Source organism: Nyctereutes procyonoides, unplaced genomic scaffold (assembly GCF_905146905.1).
Source record: "Nyctereutes procyonoides isolate TBG_1078 unplaced genomic scaffold, NYPRO_anot_genome, whole genome shotgun sequence".
Taxonomy (NCBI): domain Eukaryota; kingdom Metazoa; phylum Chordata; class Mammalia; order Carnivora; family Canidae; genus Nyctereutes; species Nyctereutes procyonoides.
The window spans coordinates 31,111,249-31,133,596 of NW_026575132.1; the positions used below are offsets into that span (position 1 = coordinate 31,111,249).

Consider the following 22,348-nt stretch of genomic DNA (forward strand, 5'->3'; position numbering starts at 1 on the left):
TTAGTTAAATGGTAATAAGAAGTTACAAAAAAGATTAAAGAGAGCTCTAGATAATGTGCTAGGGCTGAAAGAGAGAACCCAAGCAAAGAATACACTTGGAAGGGGGTTTCAGAACTCTCTGGGAAGAGCATATGACTAGGCCCCCTGGATAGCAAGTTCCCTAGATTGCCTTGTGGCAAAGCTGGTCCATAGATGGAGAGAATGAGGAGCAGGAAATTAAGGCTGAGACTGGCAACAAAACTTGCTGGAGGCTGAGTGCCACTGGGTGGCCCATTGCAGCTGCACTGTAGGAGAAAGAAATTAAGGACACTGGAAGTGGAAAGAGAAGCCTCTTTTTTCTGTAGCATTTATCAAGCATCCTATCCTGACAAAGGTAAAAGGTTTGAGTCCAGGTATGGTATCATAAAGTAGGTCAATGAAGGGTGGATGTGATGTCAAGAGACAGCAAATTGATAATCTACAGTGCTGCTTTGTCAAGAAGTACACAGAGGGAAAAATATGATTCACTTTTATTAAATGGAGTATTTCATTTTTAGCAATTTATCTGCTCTTGCTACTCTTTTGATGAGAGGAAACTCCACACAGTATTGTGACCATTGCTCTTTTTCTTGGCATCCATTAGCTAGAAATTCTTCTAAAAGCTCTGAAATTGTGTCTAAGAAAATAGTAAATTTCATCAACATTCAAAATTGTAGGACTTGGAATATCCAGCTTGTCAAGAGATTATACCAAGATTTAAGAATAAAATGTGTTTTTCTTTATCCATTCATCTTTCGATGGCTCCTTCCACAGTTTGGCTATTGTGGACATTGCTGCTATAAACATCCGGGTGCAGCTGTCCCGGCGTTTCATTGCATCTGTATCTTTGGGGTAAATCCCCAGCAGTGCAATTGCTGGGTCGTAGGGCAAGTCTATTTTTAACTCTTTGAGGAACCTCCACACTGTCTTCTGAAGTGGCTGCACCAGTTCACATTCCCACCAACACTGTAAGAGGGTTCCCCTTTCTCCACATCCTCTCCAACATTTGTGGTTTCCTACCTTGTTAATTTTCCCCATTCTCACTGGTGTGAGGTGGTATCTCTTTGTGGTTTTGATTTGCATTTCCCTGATGGTAAGTGATGTGGAAGGGGAGGTGGGTGGGAGGTGGGGGTGACCAGGTGATGGGCACTGATGGGGGCACTTGATGGGATGAGCACTGGGTGTTATTTTATATGTTGGCAAATTGAACACCAATAAAAAATAAATTTATAAAATAAAATAAATAAATAAATAAAAATAAAAGTATTTAAAGAGAAAAAAAATGTGTTTTTCTCTATTACATGAAAACTTGCTGGCCTTCCAGGCATTCTTTGGAAGAACTTCACTGAAATATAAATAGCATTTCATTTTATCTTGAATGACACCTTGCAAAAGTAATTTGTTTGTTTGTAAGGAACATAAGTGGGACACCTGGGTAGCTCAGTGGTTGAGAGTCTTGCCTTTGACCCAGGTCATGATCCCTGGGTGCTAGGATTGAGTCCCGCATCAGGCTCCCAGCTTCTCCCTCTGCCTATGTCTCTGCATCTCTCTGTGTGTCTCTCATGAATAAATAAATAAAATATTTTTTTAAAAAAGGAACATAAGTGATACCATGGGAAAAAATCCAATGAATTTGGGAAAATTTGGGTTCTTTGACTCACACATTTCCTCTTCTGTAAATATTAGTTTTGAGAGTTCAGATTCCAGTTCTTTTTTAAAATGTATTTATTAGAGAGAGCACCCATATGTGAATGGGGGAAGGGACAGCAGGAGAGGGAAGGAAGCAGACTCCTGGCTGAACTGGATCCCAGGACCCTGACATCATGACCTAGCCAAAATCGAGAGTGTAATGCTTAATCGAATGAGCTACCCAGATGCCTCCTGATTCCATTTCTTAATACTTATTAAATTTCAAAGATTCCATTAAGATAAAAGTCTAATTCAGTATCATAGGCAGCATATATTTTCCCCATTAAGAGCACTCTACATTTTTTTTATTGGAGTTCAATTTGCCAACATATAGCATAACACCCAGTGCTCATCCCATCAAGTGCCCCCCTCAGTGCCTGTCACGCAGTCATCCCCACCCCCCCACCCACCTCCCATTCCACCACCCCTTGTTCATTTCCCAGAGTTAAGAGTCTCTCATGTTCTGTCTCCCTTTCTGATATTTCCCACTCATTTTTCTCCTTTCCCCTTTATTCCCTTTCACTATTTTTTATATTCCCCAAATGAATGAGACCATATAATCAGTTCTTTATAGATCTTGAATACTAGCCCTTTATCTGATAGGTCATTTGCAAATATCTTCTCCCATTCTGTAGGTTGTCTTTTAGTTTTGTTGACTGTATCTTTTGTTGTGCAAAAGCTTCTTATCTTGATGAAGTACCCATAGTTCATTTTTGCTTTTGTTTCTCTTGCCTTCATGGATGTATCTTGCAAGAAGCTACTGTGACCGAGTTCAAAAAGTGTGTTTGTTGCCTGTGTTCTCCTCTAGGATTTTGATGGAATCTTGTCTCACATTTAGATCTTTCATCCATTTGGAGTTTCTTTTTGTATATGCTGTAAGAGAATGGTTGCAATCACCAAAAACATCCCAAGACACAAAAGTCCAGAGCTGGATGGCTTCCCAGGGGAATTCTATCTAACGTTTAAAGAAGATACCATACCTATTCTACTGTTTGGAAAGATAGAAAGAGATGGAATACTTCCAAACTCATTCTATGAGGCCAGCATCACCTTAATTCCAAAACCAGACAAAGACCCCACCAAAAATGAGAATTATAGACCCATATCCCTGATGAACATGGATGCAAAAATTCTCAATAAGATACTAGCCAATAGGATCCAGCAATACATTAAGAAGATTATTCACTATGACCAAGTGGGATTTATCCCTGGGATGCAAGGCTAGTTCAACACTCGGAAAGCAATCAAAGCGATTGATCATATCAGCAAGAGAAAAAACAAGAACCATATGATACTCTTAATAGATGCAGAGAAAGCATTTGACAAAATACAGCATCCATTCCTGATCAAAACTCTTCAGAGTGTAGGGATAGAAGGAACATTCCTCAGCATCTTAAGAATCATCTACGAAAAGCCTACAGCAAACATTCTCAATGGGGAAACACTGGGAGCCTTTCCCCTAAGATCAGGAACAAGACAGGGATGTCCACTCTCACCACTGCTATTCAACATAGTACTAAAGGTCCTAGCCTCAGCAATTAGGCAACAAAAAGAAATAAAAGGCATTCAAATTGGCAAAGAAGAAGTCAAACTCCCCCTCTTCACAGATGACATGATACTGTACATAGAAAACCCAAGACTCCACCCCCAAGATTGCTAGAACTCATACAGCAATTCGGCAGTGCAGCAGGATACAAAATCAATGCCCAGAAGTCAGTGGCATTTCTGTACACTAACAAATGAGACTGAAGAAAGAGAAATTAAGGAGTCAGTCCCATTTACAATTGCACCCAAAAACAAAAGATACCTAGGCATAAACCTAACCAAAGAGGTAAAGGATCTATACCCTAAAAACTACAGAACACTTCTGAAAGAAATTGAGGAAGACACAAAGAGTTGGAAAAATATTCCATGCTCATGGATTGGAAGAATTAATATTGTGAAAATGTCAATGCTACCTAGGGCATTTATACATTTAATGCAATCCCTATCAAAATACCATGGACTTTCTTCAGAGAATTGGAACAAATTATTTTAAGATTTGTGTGGAATCAAAAAGACCCTGAATAGCCAGGGGAATTTTACAAAAGAAAACCATATCTGGGGGCATCACAATGCCAGATTTCAGGTTGTACTACAAAGCTGTGGTCATCAAGACAGTGTGGTACTGGCCCAAAAACAGACACATAGATCAATGGAACAGAATAGAGAATCCAGAAGTGGACTCTATGGTCAATTAATATTCAACAAAGGAGGAAAGACTATCCACTGGAAAAAGACAGTCTCTTCAATAAATGGCACGGGAAAATGGACACTCTACATTTTTATAAACTGAAAACCAGCTGCCTTCTCATTAAAATGTAGAAATGAAAAAAATTAAAATTACTTAAATGAATTGTATTTATATTACTTTTAGTAAACCGTACCTATTTTACTAAAGCTGTTCAAAAAGATAGAAAGAGATGGAATACTTCCAAACTCATTCTATAAGGCCAGCATCACCTTAATTCCAAAACCAGACAGAGACACTACCAAAAAGGAGAATTACAGACCCATATCCCTGATGAACATGGATGCAAAAATTCTCAACAAGATACTAGCCAATAGGATCCAACAATATATTAAGAAGATTATTCACCATGACCAAGTGGGATTTATCCCTGGGATGCAAGGCTGGTTCAACACTTGGAAAGCAATCAAAGCGATTGATCATATCAGCAAGAGAAAAAACAAGAACCCTATGATCCTCTCAATAGATGCAGAGAAAGCATTTGACAAAATACAGCATCCATTCCTGATCAAAACTCTTCAGAGTGTAGAGATAGAGGGAACATTCCTCAGCATCTTAAAAGCCATCTATGAAAAGCTCACAGGAAATATCATTCTCAATGGGGAAACACTGGGAGCCTTTCCCCTAAGATCAGAAACAAGACAGGGATGTCCACTCTCACCACTGCTATTCAACACAGTAGGAGAAGTCCTAGCCTCAGCAATCAGGCAACAAATAGAAATAAAAGGCATTCAAATTGGCAAAAAAGAAGTCAAACTCTCCCACTTCGCAGATGACATGATACTCTACTAGAAAACCCAAAAGACTCCACCCCCAAGATTGCTAGAACTCATACACCAATTTGACAGTGTGGCAGGATACAAAATCAATGCCCAGAACTCAGTGGCATTTCTATATACTAACAATGAGACCAAAGAAAGAGAAATTAAGGAGTCAATCCTATTTACAATTGCACCCAAAAATAAAGGATATAGTTTTATGAATTATGTTTATGCTTGATTTGTATGAATGAAATAAGTTTTTGAAGTAAAATACTAATGTATATTCAATCTTATGTTTAAGAGTTTATGCTGTTGTTTGGGAAGGTGATTTATGATATTTATCATATTTTCAAAAGAATCTATAGTCAAAGAATGTTATGAGTAACTGAGTAACTATAACTGGTGCAGTTAACCAGATTACATACTTTCTGAATTTCTTAACACATTCATTTTCACTATTTATTATATTTAACATAACATTTTTATAAAATACCCAACAAGAAATTCAGTTTCATAGTAGGATAATCAAATCACCTACCATTGAAAAAAAGAATGAAATTAATAAGCCTTTTAATGAATTCCACCTCCCTAATATTTTGGTACTGCCAGATGATTAAGAGAAAATCATGCAGTGCTTAGTCTTTTATTCAAGAAGAGGAATCATAAGGCTGGACCTCATTCCTTGAATAGAATACAAGGCAGCCTGCATGGTATAGAGTCAGGAAACATCGGAAAGATCTCTTATTTGTGCCCCTGTTTTTTTTTAATAAATTAATTTTTATTGGTGTTCAATTTACCAACATACAGAATAACACCCAGTGCTCATCCCGTCAAGTGTCCCCCTCAGTGCCAGTCACCCATTCACCCCCACCCCCCCCACCCTCCTGCCCTTCCACCACCCCTAGTTCATTTCCCAGAGTTAGGAGTCTTTATGTTCTGTCTCCCTTTCTGATTGTGCCCCTGTTTTACATCTAGTCTGCGAACTCTCCTTTCTCACTACTGATGGTATTATATCCTAAAATCAGAAAGAAGTGTGTATATATTCTTGGAAGAGGTAACTGATGGATTTAAATTTAGACATCAGTATAAATTACTGTTATGCTTTACTTAATGGAAAGTAAACTTTGAGAGTAGAAAAGAGCAAAGAATATCAGGTCTCAGAAGAACCAGAATGCTATGGAGAAAGTAAAGATTGAGGGGTGGGAGAAGGGGAAATTCCCAAGGTTTTTTCAATATTTTACTTAATGATGCTTTATTATGTTTGGGTTCAGAAAAGGTGAGATGGAATTGGGAAGATAAGAAGGCAAACAACAAAAAGTAAAATTAGTGTTTTTATCCTTGGCATAAAGGAGAGAGTAATGTTTATGTCTGTCTAATTGCCTTTCATGAATTAAGGAGTTTGGGGGGAAAAGACTTAAAAACTTTGATCAATATTAATAAATCCCCTAGTCATCCCTAGAAATCAGGGTAGAGCTCCAGAGGTATTTCAGTGTCCAGGTTACGGTTGAGTTGTATGTTTATCATTGATTCATTGTCACTAAGAATTCCATGTTTGGTCCCAATGCAAAGACTTGCATAGCTTCTTATAGAATAGACTAAAAAGTCTGTGTTTTCAGAGTAAACTGATCACAGACAGATCATTGTGAAAGATTTAAAATGCAAGCTCCTGATTATGTATAATTCATTTTAAAGCATTGTTAGTTATTAGGAAACAATATGGGATAGGCATAATGTTGGGGGAGGGATTTCATAATCTAAGAATCTCCACTTAGGTATACACACTTAAATCAGTGGAATGGCTATTTTCTGGGTGGGTAAATTCAGTTTCACATTCCTAAATATTATTTATCTATCTAGATTCTTCAGGCATATAAATGAGGAAACTCATAAGACCAGGAAAAATACTTAAATTCATGCTCACCAAAGAATCAGGTACTCATTTTTTTCCTATCATATTCCTATTTACCAGCAACTAAGGCCATATTTACCTGCAACTAAGGCAGTGAAAGCATTTATACTATCCACATATAGTCATTCTACATTTTATTTCCAAAACCAGTAATCATGATACATTTTTCCATATTTTTTGACATTTAGCTTTTGCTTAGATGATACCTGGAAAGGGCCTAGTTAATATCCATTAGATATTCTCTATTTCATGTTCTTCATCACTTCCATCATAGTTGAGATATGGCACAAGAATACATTGAAAATATTTATAGACAGAGTATTGATTTGAGGAATTTGAAGGGAGTGTGTATTAATAAAGAGAACTCCTCACTGCTAGTGGAATTTCAGAAATTTTCTTGGGCCTCAGGTAATAGGTCATAATATTCCTCATGGCAGCCTTCATATCCCTGTTCCTTAGTGTATAGATAATGGGGTTTAGAATGGGAGTGAACACAGTGTAAAATATGGCAAGAAGTTTATCCACAGGGTAAGTGGTAAAGAGCCACACATAGATGAAAATGCAAGGTCCAAAGAACAAAATTACTACAGTGATATGGGCAGCCAGTGTAGAAAATGCCTTGGCCATTGCAGTGGAAGACTTAAACCAGACAGTGACAAGAATAATGATGTAAGAGCCAACTAAGAGAGAGAAAGTGCTTACGGAAAGAATACCACTATTGACTACAATGAGTATTTCAATGATGTAAGAATCCAGGCAAGCAAGTTTGGTCACTTGAGGAAGATCACAAAAAAAAGCTGTCTACTACATTAGGTCCACAAAAAGGTAGGGTCACGGTAAATGATAACTGACTTAATGTGTGCACCAAGCCCACAGCCCAGGAGACTATTACCAGGACAGTGCACGTCCTTTGACTCAGGATGACTACATAGTGTAGAGGTTTGCAGATGGCTACGTATCTATCATAGGCCATGGAGACAAGTAGTACCATCTAGCCTCCAGTAAAAAGGTGAATGAAGAATATCTGAGCTATGCAGCCATTGAAGGAAATGGTCTTATGTTCACTCAGGAAATCTACAATCATCTTAGGGGTAGCAAAAGAAGCCTGACAGATGTCCACAAAGGAGAGATTTCCTAGGAGGAAGTACATGGGGGAGTGCAGACTGTTATCAGAAGTTACTGTGATGATTATGAGAAGGTTTCCCAGGACAATGATGACATATAACACAGAGTAAAAAAAAAAACAAAAAAGAAAAGCTGGAGCTCCTGAGAACTGGAGAGTCCCAGCAATACAAACTCAGACACCACTGAAGAATTGATCTTATCCATGGATCCAGGCTGTAAACAGGCTCTGCAACAATCCTAAGGGAGGAGAAATAGGAAGGGATCAGAATTCTGAACCACACAGACTTTTAATGCAAAAGATTCTAAGATCCCAGATGTAATATGTACTTGCTGAATAAAAAATTGTCAAGAGATCATGGTAATATATCTGGAGAGAAGGAAGGAGCTTAGGACAATGTTTAAATAACACTGAAAATTTTTATCTTCTCATTAGAACCCCTTGAGTTATAGTCTTAATAATCTGTCACACAATAGCAAACAGGCTTATCTATGAACTTATTCATGATCACAAGACAGGAAGAGTTGCTCAAAGCCAGTTCTGTGGGCTCTGTAGATTGGCAAAAATAATTTGCATCTATTGTTTTTGTGCTCATCTTCCATAATTAACTGTAATAAATCCTTAAGTATAACATTCTCTTTAACTCTTCAAGAGGTATTTGTGGCTTACTATTTATTGTGTGATGTAAATCACACTTTAGTCAGACTTTAGACTGTTTTTTTTTTAGCTTTAATTCTACATGTCAAAAAAGATAGGAGGGTAAAAATGCCTACTTTATGGAAGGTTTTGAAGTTTAAAAATGGTAGTTTATGACATTCTTATAACAAAATAATTATAATATAATAGATGTTCTTAATATGTTAATACCCCCATAATAACAAATTTTTACCTTACTGCTATTGTAAGAATTATAAAGAATTGAGAAAATTCCTACTAAGAGATACTGGTATATATTATCCAGGTCTATAGTTAAACAACTCAGTTTGTCAGTGACTCATCATGTAATTTCTTAAAATGCATATTATAACTTTACGTTAATTATCTAAAACTAATTTCTACTCAATTATTTAGAAGCAGTACCTAAATTTTCTTATGCATTTTCTTTGCAGATCAAACTTAGGCTGAGGCCAGAGAATTGTTAAGAGAATAGATCCTACAAATTCTAATTGTAAGGAGAATTTTTTCCTTTTATTTTTATTGTGTGGGATCCCTGGGTGGCACAGTGGTTTGGCGCCTGCCTTTGGCCCAGGGCGCGATCCTGGAGACCCGGGATCGAATCCCACATCAGGCTCCCGGTGCATGGAGCCTGCTTCTCCCTCTGCCTGTGTCTCTGCCTCTCTCTCTCTGTGACTATCATAAATAAAAAAAAAGATTGGTTTATTTTTATTGTGTCTGTATAAGATGGTGGGTATTAACTAAATCTATTGTAATAATTATTCCAAAATATATGTAAATCAAACCATCCTGCTGTATACCTTAAACTTATACAGTGATGTACATCAGTTATTTCTCAATAAAACTGTGAAGAAATTAGATTTAGGCCAATTTATGCTTCCTTGTTTTACTATTATCAATGGCCTTATTAATACATCTTTATAACTGATGAAAGAATAGTTATTGTAGGGGTTTTTGCATAAAGAGATAAAAAATAAATGAGTTAAAATGTTTATACTCCTAAAAATATTTTTGGGGGAATCAGAATAATCCTAATAGTCCTAAAAAGTAATCCTGCATCTCTTTTTTTTCCCTATAAGATTGCAGCTCTGCTATATAAATCTAATTTCACTGAACCAGAAAAACTTTCAAGAAGCTTTCTTAGGAAACCATATTCTGACAATTAATTTGACCATAGTTTTAGTAAGGAACCTGAATGTTATGTAATCTTAGTCCCATGTAAGGACACAAATATCTTTTACTGCCTGTTTATTTCATACATGAAACCAGTCTTCTTAAGTCCCTTGGATACACCCTCAAGTCTTTTTTTTCACCCGCTTTATTGAATTATAGTTGACAAAAGTTGCATACATGTAAGATGTACAATGTGATATTTTGACATACATATACAGTGTGTTGTGACTATGACAATCAAGCTAACATATCTATTACCTCAAATAGTTTCCTTCCTTCCTCCCTTCCTTTCTCCCTCCCTTCATTCGTACCTTCCTTTCTTCCTTCCTTCCTTCCTTCCTTCCTTCCTTCCTTCTTTCCTTCCTGTGAGAACACCTAAGATCCACTCATAGTAAATTTCAAGTATATAATATGGTATTATTAGCTGAAGTTACCATGCTGCACACTAGATCTGCAGAATTTATTCATCTTGCATATCTGAAACTTTATATCCTTTGATCACCATAGCCATTCATTTAGATGGATGTTGGAGGGAAGCAGAATATACAAACCCAAAATATATCACTTTGGCATTTTGATTATTTTGAATTAAAGTTACTTGAGAAATAGCCAGTGCAAGAACAACTTTGAACCTCCTTTGTTCCCCTGAAAGCAGGAGATAAATGTCTCATGTGAAAGGTACCTTCCCTATACTACAAGTCTAGAAGGCATCCTTATCACCAATGTAGGGAGTTCAGGGCTGAGAAGTCTATATAAACAAATATTATTACTTCTCCACTGATTTAATATCTTAAGCCCAAACCTCATTGTATTGTCAATGCTTCACAAACTTACTATTTCTTTTTTAAAAGATATAAAACCAGGGCAGCTCCGGTGGCCCAGCGGTTTAGCGCCGCCTTCAGCCCCGTGGTGTGATCCTGGAGACCTGGGATTGAGTCCCATGTCAGGCTTCCTGTGTCTCTGCCTCTCTCTGTCTCTGTGTCTGTCATGAATAAATAAATAAAATATTTTTTTAAAAAAAGATATAAAACCTTCCTACTTTGGCCACTTATTTGAGTCTCATATTTTTTATGGGACTTCCAGGCATACAATATTAAATTCGCTTTTCTCCTATTAATCTGTCATATGTCAGTTTAATTATTAGATCAGCTAAAGAACCTAGAAGGGAAGAAGGGAACACTAAAAAGTTTCCACTCCTACAATGTAATTTACATGCCATACAGGGAAGCCCTCAAGTACAGAATCATTTCCTGTACTCGCTAGAATGTTCAGAAAACTACATTTAGTCCACATACACCTTTTGCAGACTCTGGAGTCAGAGCAAAAAATTAAGGTGATTCATAAAAATTAAGTGAATTCATTAACAATAATGAATCAGTATTTATAATATCATTAAGAGCAATAATTGAGAAGATTCTGAAATATACTGTAAATTATATTATTTATCTTATGTGTGATTCTGGTTTCCCCACTTCATTTTTTTTTTAGATTTTATTTATTCATGAGAGACACAGAGAGAGGCAGAGATACAGGCAGAGGGAAAAGCAGGCTCCTTGCAGGGAGCGTGATGTGGGACTCTATCCTGGGACCCTGGGGTCACGCCCTGAGGTGAAGGCAGATCCTCAACCACTGAGCTACCCAGGTGTCCCCTTTTCCCCATTTCTAAAATAAAGTTGTTCTTCCTCAGATTTATGGATTTGTCATGTAAAATGAACCCTACATAATGAAAATGTTTATTGTATAGATGTAATATATATAAATTAACAAATGAAGTAGATTTTTTAGTGAGTGATAAATAATAACGTTAAAATCTGAAAAATAATGGAAAAGAAAGCTTGGACTTGTTGAAACCCTGCTAGGCAGCATCAATTGAATTAGATGTTTGTGTTTTTGTTATATCAAGCGATCTGTACAATAGACATAAAGGGAAAGCATTATTTTCCAAAGCTACAGAGGAGAAAACCAAAGATCAGATAAATTTAGTAATCCCCAAGCAATTTATGTAAATTAATTAAATTTTCCCATAATATTACATGGTAAACACAATCCCATTTTGCAGTAAGAAATCAGAATAACAGAGATGATAAATAACATCCCTAGAGTTTTGTAGCTGGAAAGTCAATGAACTACAACTTGAACCCCAGACCTTTAACTTCAGGGCTAGCTCTCTAAGTCTACATCCTACAGGTTTATATCTGAATGATGTGAAACCCATACCATTTGTACTGTGCTGTAATTGAACCGTTCCTCAGTATATGTTCTTGGTTCTCATCTTTCTGCCAACTATGAAATACTGGTTCTTCAGGTAGCCCCGGTGGCCCAGCGGTTTGGCACTGCCTTTGGCCTGGGATGTGATCCTGGAGAACCGGGATCGAGTCCCATGTCAGGCTCCCTGCATGGAGCCTGTTTCTCTCCCTCTCCCTCTGCCTGTGTCTGTGCCTCTCTCTCTCTCTCTCTCTCTCTCTCTCTCTCTGTCTCTCTCTCTCTCTCATAAATAAATTTAAAAAAATACTGGTTCTTCACTTAGCCAGGTTCCTCAACCTGGGCACTACTGACATTTGTGGTTGGATAATTCTTTGGTTCTGAAGCAGTCTTGTGCACTGTAAGATGTTCGGTAGTGTGCTTGGCCTTGCCCGCTAGATGCCAATGGCATTTACCTCCCCGTTGTGATGATCAAAACATATCTAAGACATTGCAAAGTATCAGGGAAGGCAGGGTCACCTTGAGTGAGACACTCTGACTTAAGCCATCTTTAGCTGGCACTTTTAGTTTCAGCCACTGTCTTTTAATCTTTGCATTTGCTGACAAAGAACTCTGACTCATCCAAGAAATAAGAAAAAAATATTCCCTAATTCTTCTGTCTTTAGCTGCTTTTCTGACTATTGAGACCTTACCACCCTCGATTATTCCTTTTGATGCCACAATAAGGAAAACTTTTTTTATTTATAAATTTTTATTTTTTATTGGTGTTCAATTTGCCAACCTGTAGAATAACCACCCAGTGTTCATCCCATCAAGTGCCCCCCTCAGTGCCTGTCACCCAGTCACCCCCACCCCCCACCTACCTCCCCTTTCACCACCCCTAGTTCGTTTCCGAGAGTTAGGAGTCTCTCATGTTCTGTCTCCCATTCTGATATTTCCCACTCATTTTTCTCCTTTCCCCTTTATTCCCTTTCACTATTTTTTATATTCCCCAAATGAATGAGACCATATAATGTTTATCCTTCTCCGATTCACTTGTTTCACTCAGCATAGTACCCTCCAGTTCCAGCCACGTTGAAGCAAATGGTGGGTATTTGTTGTTTCTAATGGCTGAGTAATATTCCATGTATACAAAGGAAAATTTTTTAAATCAAATGTTTTGAAAGACCTGGTTATGATAGCTAATTTTGTTTTAAGTGAGGCAACTCCTGGTATTCCTCTTGAAATTTTTATATTATCTATTTTAATTAATACTATTAATTTATTATTTGCTTAATTTATATTATTATTCCTTCATCCATGCACTGCTCCTTATGAATAGATTTCCATTGAGGACCTAGCATAGCTTTCCAGATTTAGTCCTTCCCCTTCTGCATACGTTGTACTTGTTCCCTTTTACTTTATGTTCTTTTTATAATAGATTTTATTTATTTATTCATGAGAGACACACACAGAAAGAGAGAGAGAGGCAGAGACAAAGGCAGAGGGAGAAGCAGGCTCCATACGGGGAGCCTGGGTCTCCAGGATCATGCCCTGGGCTGAGGCACCCGGGCTGCCCAAAACTTTATGTTGTTTTTTTTTTTTTAAGACACATTTATTCAGCATCATGATCAGACTATTACATTTAGCAATCAACAGCATGGGTACAAAAAAAATCTACATTAAAACCCTTTGTTGGAATGCTTTATACTTTCCACAGAACCAAAACTAAAATAACCTGTTATACAATTAGTCACAAATACAGTCCTCGAGTTTTTTGCCCATACACATGAGTATTTTCTAAAACACGTCTTCTTTGTAGCAGCTAGGCCCTGCCACCACTGTGCTTGGCTGAGTTCACAAATCTGTTGTAACCTGTAGTTTCCCTGTCACTTCTCTGGCTCTCCTCTCCTGCTAAGCTTTGTTTCCTGGCAGTAATTAAAACCTTCTGCCACTGCCATAGCTGCTGCTGCTGCTGCTGCTGCTGCTGCTGGAACCGCCATAGCCACCTTTCATGGTTTCATGGTTTGGCAAAATCTTGGCCTCCACCACCATAGGGGCCAGAGCTTCTGCCTCCAAAATTTCCTCCTTTCATGTGTCCAAAATTTGAGGATTGATTGTTGTAATTGCCAAAATCGTTATAGCTTCCGCCACCTCCAAAGTCTTCCATCATTACCAAATCGTTATAGCGACCCCCACTGCCACCGTATCCACCACCACCTCGACTGCCACCGAAGCCACCTCGACCACTGAAGTTCCCTCCAGGACCAAAGCTGTCATCCCTACCAAAACCACCTCCACGACCACTTTATATTCTTATTTGTCTCTTTGTTCCCTCTCTTCCTTGGCATTCCATTCACCACTGTGTGATGACCATTGGTTTTGCAGTACCATTTCTCACTATACTCAGTAATCTAAATGTGTTTCTGACTATTGCATAGCCGTCTCAGACCATAGCTCACAATTTCTCTCCTCACGTCAGCTATTTCCTCTTTAAACTTTTCTTCACTATGTAACTGTCACTATTATTCTCCAGGTTGTAAAGTTTTACTTTTTCCTGGATCTCATTCTCCCACTTGTAACATCTCTCCACTCCCCAAAGTAGAAAAGCTAGTAAAACTTAAAGTCCTTAGCATGACAGCCAAGCATATAATATGGTCTGGGTTTACTTATACCCCTTACTACTCTCTAGACAAAAACCAGACTATTCAACATTTACTAAGCTGGGAGACAGTATCTGTTAATTTTTTGATACCCTTCACAGATAACCTTTGAAGGTTTAAAAGCCTTCCTTGAGGCATAAGTTGAAATTTCTTTTTTTAATGTCGTATCACTTTGCTTATATGTAGATTATGTGCTCTCCCAAAGTAAGAGTTTTTGTATAGACATTCTTCCCCTGCCATATTTGGTGCTCCTTGTATTCTCATGCTCCTTTTGTATCTTTCACGGGATTTGGTATATAGATGTGATTGGAATATTTTTCATACATGTATTTTAGTATTAACTGAAATATGTATCACTTCATATCTATCATTTATTTGAGCTTTCACCTTGTAATCAAATGGAGACTTTCCCAGTGAATGACTGAACTCAGCAAACCGTAGGCCATGTACATAAACTTCATTTCTATATGGAACAAGAATATTTTATCTCATTAGTAATATAAGCTCATACTTAAGTCATTAAAACCAGTGCAATAATCAAGCCAACAAATGCAAAGGGGACAAAATAAATATTTTGAATCATAGCATTAGAGAAAATTGATTATTTGTTGTATTAAAAGTAAACCACATTTTGTTTACCAACTTTTTACAAAGTGATATAAGTGAGATACATAAAAGGGAAGAAAATTTCACTCTAATTCTATTAAGTTAAATTCTATCTGGTCTACTTCAAATGCAGAGTAAGTAAAATAAATCATTAATGCAAAGATATACAACTATACGCCTATGACCTGATTTTGGTATTTAACCTCCCGTGATTTTTTGTGATAGCTTTACTGCATAGGCATATGTCCACAAAGAATTATATGGCCTTGATTCACATGTTTATTTGGTTGCTTTAGGTGATAGGTGAGACTGTCATAATGGATTTTTTTTAGGTACAGACTCTGTCATAATCTCCAAAGGTAACTCCAGCTTCATACATAATTTCTCACAAATTCTTTTAATCATGCTGAGATGCACGAACATCCTCACCTTGATTCACTTCCTCTGACTTCTGATACATTTTTCTCTCATTTATAGATCTTCTCTAAGGTACAAGCTTCATAACTGAATATGTAACTGGACACAGTCTATTTCTGATGTTACCTTTTTCAGATATAGCCTACCTGATATAATGCATGTCAGAGATGTAAATTGAATTCTTCAGTTTTTCTGTTGTGGGATTAGTCTCTGTTGAGTACTGGTATTTATAGATGCCTTTTTCTTTTGTCAGACTGGAGTAGTACCATGGTTTTATCTAATTGATCAATTGAAGTTTGGAGAGCTAGTAATAGATGGCCAACTTTCATTTACCAATGGCGATTATTATTAATACCTTCAACTACATATTCCCAATGGAAAAAAGTAAGTAATATCCCACATTGTTGACAGTTACAAAAAGGATCCACAGGAGAAAAAAGCAGGGTCATTCAACCCTTGTGTAGAGTAAAATATCTTCTGTGAATTCTGTACAATTGAACCAGCTACTCTAGGGGAAATGGGTGCTAAAATACATTATTCTTGCCTCAGTGAAAAATGTTTTGGCTTTAATGGAAGGACATGCTGTGTCCTTGCTACCTGAACATGTGATAGGTATGGAGGAAAGGGTAACTAATTGGAACTCAGAGGACATGGATCCTTGTTCTCAGTTCTGTCAAGAACTAAGAATAAGTTATGGAACAAACTTAACTCTCTGATTCTCAGTTTACCCTTGTATAAAATGATTTTAAATATTTCAAGTATACTGAAAATAAAGATAACTATGAATTTAATATCTTTATTTACAATGTTTAACTTTGTGAAATTTTAATGTTTTACCATATTTCCTTTATTTTTATTAGGAATAAAACATTGTGAAAAGTATTGGGATATACTACCCCAAAATATGCCACTTTGGCATATGAATTATTTTGTGCTGAAGGCAACTGAGGAGAAACAGATATAAGAAAAGCTCTCTACCTTCCACCTATTTGCCTAAAAGCAGGACATAAATTTGTAAAGGTGTTCCCCTGTCCCTCTCTACCAGGAAGGCAGAAGTTAATCATCACAGACAACCCTAGATCATGTTCAGTCCAGAGAGGGCACCAAAGGAATCTGTATAACAAAACTGACTAAATGGCTAGTGAGCTTATCTTTTATTAGTTCCTCCATATATTCGCCTTTCCACAATTTGCTGTCCTGGGAGCTCAGAGACATTTCCTTTGTCTTGTCACTTCTTTAAAATGTCTAGTTCTAACCTGAGGGTTGTTAGAGGGAAGTGGATGGGGGATGGACTAAATGGGTGATGCATGTTAAGAGGGCTCTTGTCAACCAGAAAAACTGTGGAACAAAACAACAAAATCAGGAGTTGGTTCTTTGAAGAATTAATAAGATAGATAAACCATTAGCCAGCCTTATTAAAAAGAAGAGAGAGAAAACTCGAATAAATAAATTCATTACTGAGAAAGGAGAGATCACTAGTAACACCAAGGAAATACAAACGATTTTAAAAACATATTATGACCAGCTATACACCAATAAATTAGGCAATCTAGAAGAAATGGACGCATTATTGGAAAACCACAAACTACCAAAACTGGAACTGGAAGAAATAGAAAACCTGAACAGGCCAATAACCAGGGAGGAAATTGAAGCAGTCATCAAAAACCTCCCAAGACACAAAAGTCCAGAGCCAGATGGCTTCCCAAGGGAATTCTATCAAACGTTTGAAGAAGAAACCGTCCCTATTCTACTAAAGCTGTTTGGAAAGATAGAAAGAGATGGAGTACTTCCAAACTCATTCTATGAGGCCAGCATCACCTTAATTCCAAAACCAGACAAAGACCCCACCAAAAAGGAGAATTATAGACCCATATCCCTGATGAACATGGATGCGAATTCTCAACAAGATACTAGCCAATAGGGATCCCTGGGTGGCTCAGTGGTTTGGTGCCTGCCTTCGGCCCAGGGCACAATCCTGGAGTCCAGGGATGGAGCCCCATGTCAGGCTCTTTGCATGGAGCCTGCTTCTCCCTCTACCTGTGTGTCTGCCTCTCTAGGTCTATCATGAATAAATAAATAAAATCTTTAAAAAAAAAATAGTAGCCAATAGGATACAACAATACATTAAGAAGATTATTCACCATGACAAAGTAGGATTTATCCCCTGGATTCAAGCCTGGTTCAACACTTGTAAAACAATCAAGGTGACTGATCACATTAACAAGAGAAAACACAAGAACCATATGATCCTCTCAAGAGATGCAGAGAAAGCATTTGACAAAATACAGAATCCATTCCTGATCAAAACTCTTCAGAGTGTAGGGATAGAGGGAACATTCCTCAACATCTTAAAAGCCGTCTACGAAAAGCCCACAGCAAATATCATTCTCAATGGGGAAACACTGGGAGCCTTTCCCCTAAGATCAGGAACAAGACAGGGATGTCCACTCTCACCACTGCTATTCAACACAGTAGGAGAAGTCCTAGCCTCAGCAATCAGGCAACAAAAAGAAATAAAAGGCATTCAAATTGGCAAAAAAGAAGTCAAACTCTCTCTTCACTGATGACATGATAGTGTACATAGAAAACCCAAAAGACTCCACCCCCAAGATTGCTAGAACTCATACAGCAATTTGGCAGTGCGACAGGATACAAAATCAATGCCCAGAAATCAGTGGCATTTCTATACACTAACAATGAGACTGAAGAAAGAGAATTTAAGGAGTCAATCCCATTTACAATTGCACCCAAAAGCATAAGGTACCTAGGAATAAAACTAACCAAAGAAGGAAAGGATATACCCTAAAAACTACAGGACACTTCTGAAAGAAATTGAGGAAGACATGAAGAGATGGAAAAATATTCCATGCTCATGGATTGGCAGAATTAATATTGTGAAAATGTCAATGTTACCCAGGGCAATTTACACATTTAATGCAATCCCTATCAAAATACCATGGACTTTCTTCAGAGAGTTGGAACAAATTATTTTAAGATTTCTGTGGAATCAGAAAAGACCCCGAATACCCAGGGGAATTTTAAGAAAGAAAACCATAGCTGGGGGCATCACAATGCCAGATTTCAGGTTGTACTACAATGCTGTGGTCATCAAGACAGTTTGGTACTGGCACAAAAACAGACACATAGATCAATGGAACAGAACAGAGAATCCAGAATTTGACCCTCAACTTTATGATCAACTAATATTTGACAAAGCAGGAAAGACTATCCACTGGAAGAAAGACAGTCTCTTCAATAAATGGTGCTGGGAAAATTGGACATCCACATGCAGAAGAATGAAACTAGACCACTCTCTTGCACCAGACACAAAGATAAACTCAAAATGGATGGAAAATTTAAATGTGAGACAAGATTCCATCAAAATCCTAGAGGAGAACACAGGCAAGACCCTTTTTGAACTCAGCCACAGTAACTTCTTGCAAGATACATCCACAAAGGCAAAAGAAACAAAAGCAAAAATGAACTATTGGAACTTCATCAAGATAAGAAGCTTTTGCACAGCAAAGGATACAGTCAACAAAACTAAAAGACAACCTACAGAGTGGGAGAAGATATTTGCAAATGACCTATCAGATAAAGGGCTAGTTTCCAAGATCTATAAAGAACTTATTAAACTCAACACCAAAGAAACAAACAGTCCAACCATGAAATGGGTAAAAGACATGAACAGAAATTTCATCAAAGAAAACATAGACATGGCCAACACGCACATGAGGAAATGCTCCACATCACTGGCCATCAGGGAAATACAAACAAAACCACAATGAGATACCACCTCACACCAGTGAGAATGGGGAAAATTAACAAGGCAGGAAACCACAAATGTTGGAGAGGATGTGGAGAAAGGGGAACCCTCCTGCACTGTTGGTGGGAATGTGAACTGGTGCAGCCACTTCGGAAAACTGTGTGGAGGTTTCCCAAAGAGTTAAAAATAGACCTGCCCTACGACCCAGCAATTGCACTGTTGGGGATTTACCCCACAGATACAGATGCAGTGAAACGCCGGGACACCTGCACCCCGATGTTTATGGCAGCAATGTCTACAATAGCCAAACTGTGGAAGAAGCCTCGGTGTCCATCGATAGATGAATGGATAGAGAAGCTGTGGTCTCTGTACACTATGGAATATTACTCAGCCATTAGAAACGACAAATACCCACCATTTGCTTCGACGGGGATGGAACTGGAGGGTATTGTGCTGAGTGAAAAGTCAATCAGAGAAGGACAAACATTATATGGTCTCATTCATTTGGGGAATATAAAAAATAGTGAAAGGGAATAAAGGGGAAAGGAGAAAAAATGCGTGGGAAATATCAGAAAGGGAGACAGAACATGAGAGACTCCTAACTCTCGGAAACGAACTAGGGGTGGTGGAAGGGGTGGAGGGCGGGGGGGTGGGGGTGACTGGGTGACAGGTACTGAGGGGGGCACTTGACAGGATGAGCACTGGGTGTTATTCTGTATGTTGGCAAATTGAACACCAATAAAAATAAATTTATTATTAAAAAAATTGGTGATAGTAGACATTTTCATCTTGTTCCTGATCTTAAGAATAAGTTCTCAGTTTTCTCCCATTGTGTATGTTGTTAACTGTAGGTTTTTTATATGGTCCTTTTATATGGTCCAATATATTGAAGTATTTTCCCTCTAAACCCACCTTATTGAGAGTTTTTAAGAACAGATGTTGAATTTGGGCTAGTACTTTTTCTGTTTCTACTGCAATTATATGACTTCTACCTTTCCTTTTGTTGATATGGTTTATCACATTCATATTCAACCATCCTTGCATAGCCAGAAAAAATCCCACATAATTATGGTGAATGATTATTTTAATGTCTTGTTGGGTATGCTTTGCTAATACTTTTGCATATATGTCCATTAGGAATATTGGCCTATAGTTTCTTTCTTTGTGGTGTCTGTGTCTGGTTTAGGTATCAGGATAATGCTGGCCCATACAATATATTTCAAAGCTTTCCTTTCTTTTCTATTTTTTGGAATGGTTTCAGGAAAATGGGCATTAACTTTTTTTAATGTTTGGTAGAATTTACCTGTGCATCCATCTGGTCCCAGACCTTTGCTTTGCGTAGTTTTTTTATTTTATTGATTTAATTTGCTAACAGTAATTAGTATAGTCAGGTTTTTCATTCTTGATTCAGTTTTAGGAGATTTCATGTTATGAGGCATCTATCTATCCATTTCTTCTAGGTTGTCCAATTTGTTAGCAAATAGATTTTGTTGTATTGTCTTACAATGTTTTGTATTTCAGTAGTATGAGCCATTAGTTCTGGTTTTCATTTCTGATTCTGTTTTGGGGGTCCTTTCTCTTTTCTTGATTTGTCTGACTAAGAGTTTATCAGTTTTGTTTATATTGTCAAAGAACCTGCTTTTGATTTCATTTTTTTTCTTTTAATCTGTCATTTATTTCTACTCTGATCTTTATCATCCCTGCTTTCTACTTACCTTGGGCTTTGCTTTCTTTTTCTAGTCCATTAGGTGTAATGTTAGGTTGTTTGGGATTTTCCTTTTTTCTTGAAGTCACCTATATTGTTATATATTTCCCTCTTAGAACAGCTTTTGCTGTGCTCCAAAGATTTTTGGACTGTGTGTTTCATTTTCATTTTTCTCCATGTATTTTTAAAATTTCTTCATTAGTCCCTTTATTCTTTAGTAGCATATTGTTTAGCAACCATGTGTTTCTGGTTTTTTCCAGTTGTTTTCTTGTGATTCATTTCCAGTTTCATACTGTTGTATTTGGAAAAGATACATCAGGATTTTAAATTATCTGAGATTTTTTTTTATGGGCTAACAAGGATTCATTCGTAAAATGTTCCATTCAGCCTTGAAAAGAATGTATATTCTGTTGTTTAGAATGGAATGTGCTGTTTATATCTGTTACATCCATCTGGCCTAATGTGTCATTCAAATACACTGTTTCGTTATTGATTATCTGGATGATCTATCTATTGATGTCAGTGGGGTGCTAAATTCCCCTATTATTAATATATTACCATCAGTTTCTCTCATTTTGCCCACTAATATTTGTTTTATATATTTAGGTGCTCTAATGTTGGGTACATAAATATTTATAATTATTATGTCCTCTTGTTGGATTGATCCCTTTATCATTATAAAATGCCTTTCTTTATCTTTTGTTACAGTGTTTATTTTCAAGACTATTTTGTCTAGTATAAGTATTGCTGCCTTGGACTTATTTTTTTTCACTTGCATTTGCATGGTTCATGTTTTTCCAACCTTTCATTTTCAGTTTCTCTGTGTCTTTAGGTCTGAAGTGAGTCTCTTGCAGGAAGCATATAGATGGTTCTTGTATTTTTTATTCATTCTATCATTGTATGTATGTCTTTCAATCAGAGCATTTGGTTCATTTACATTCAAAGTAATTATTGATAAGTTATGTACTTAATACTGTTTTGTACTTTTTTTCTAGTTGTTTTGTGGTTCTTTACTGTTCCTTTCTTCCCTTGGTCTCTTTCTTTGTATTTGATGAGTTGCCGTAGTGTTATGTGTTCCTTTTTTTGTGTATCTATTACAGTTTGGATTTGTGGTTACAATGATGTTCATTTATAGTATCCTAAATATATAGCCATATATATAAGTTTAAAATCATTTAAGTTTAAACACATTCCTAAAAAATTTATTTTACTCCCTCCTCTACATTTTATGGGAAGACAGGCATATTTTACATATTTTTATCTAAATTCTCTCACATTTAATTGTGACCATTTCTTTTGCACTTAAAGAAGTCCCTTTAACATTTCTTACTAGGCCAGTTTAGTGGTGATAAACTCCTTTAACTTTTGCCTG

The 22,348-nt window shown here is 37.1% G+C and overlaps 1 pseudogene; it reads right to left on the reverse strand.

The window, feature by feature from the left end:
- Positions 1-7,018: 7,018 nt before the first annotated feature.
- LOC129523006 (olfactory receptor 4K5-like) lies at positions 7,019-7,996 on the reverse strand (annotated as a pseudogene).
- Positions 7,997-22,348: the final 14,352 nt, after the last annotated feature.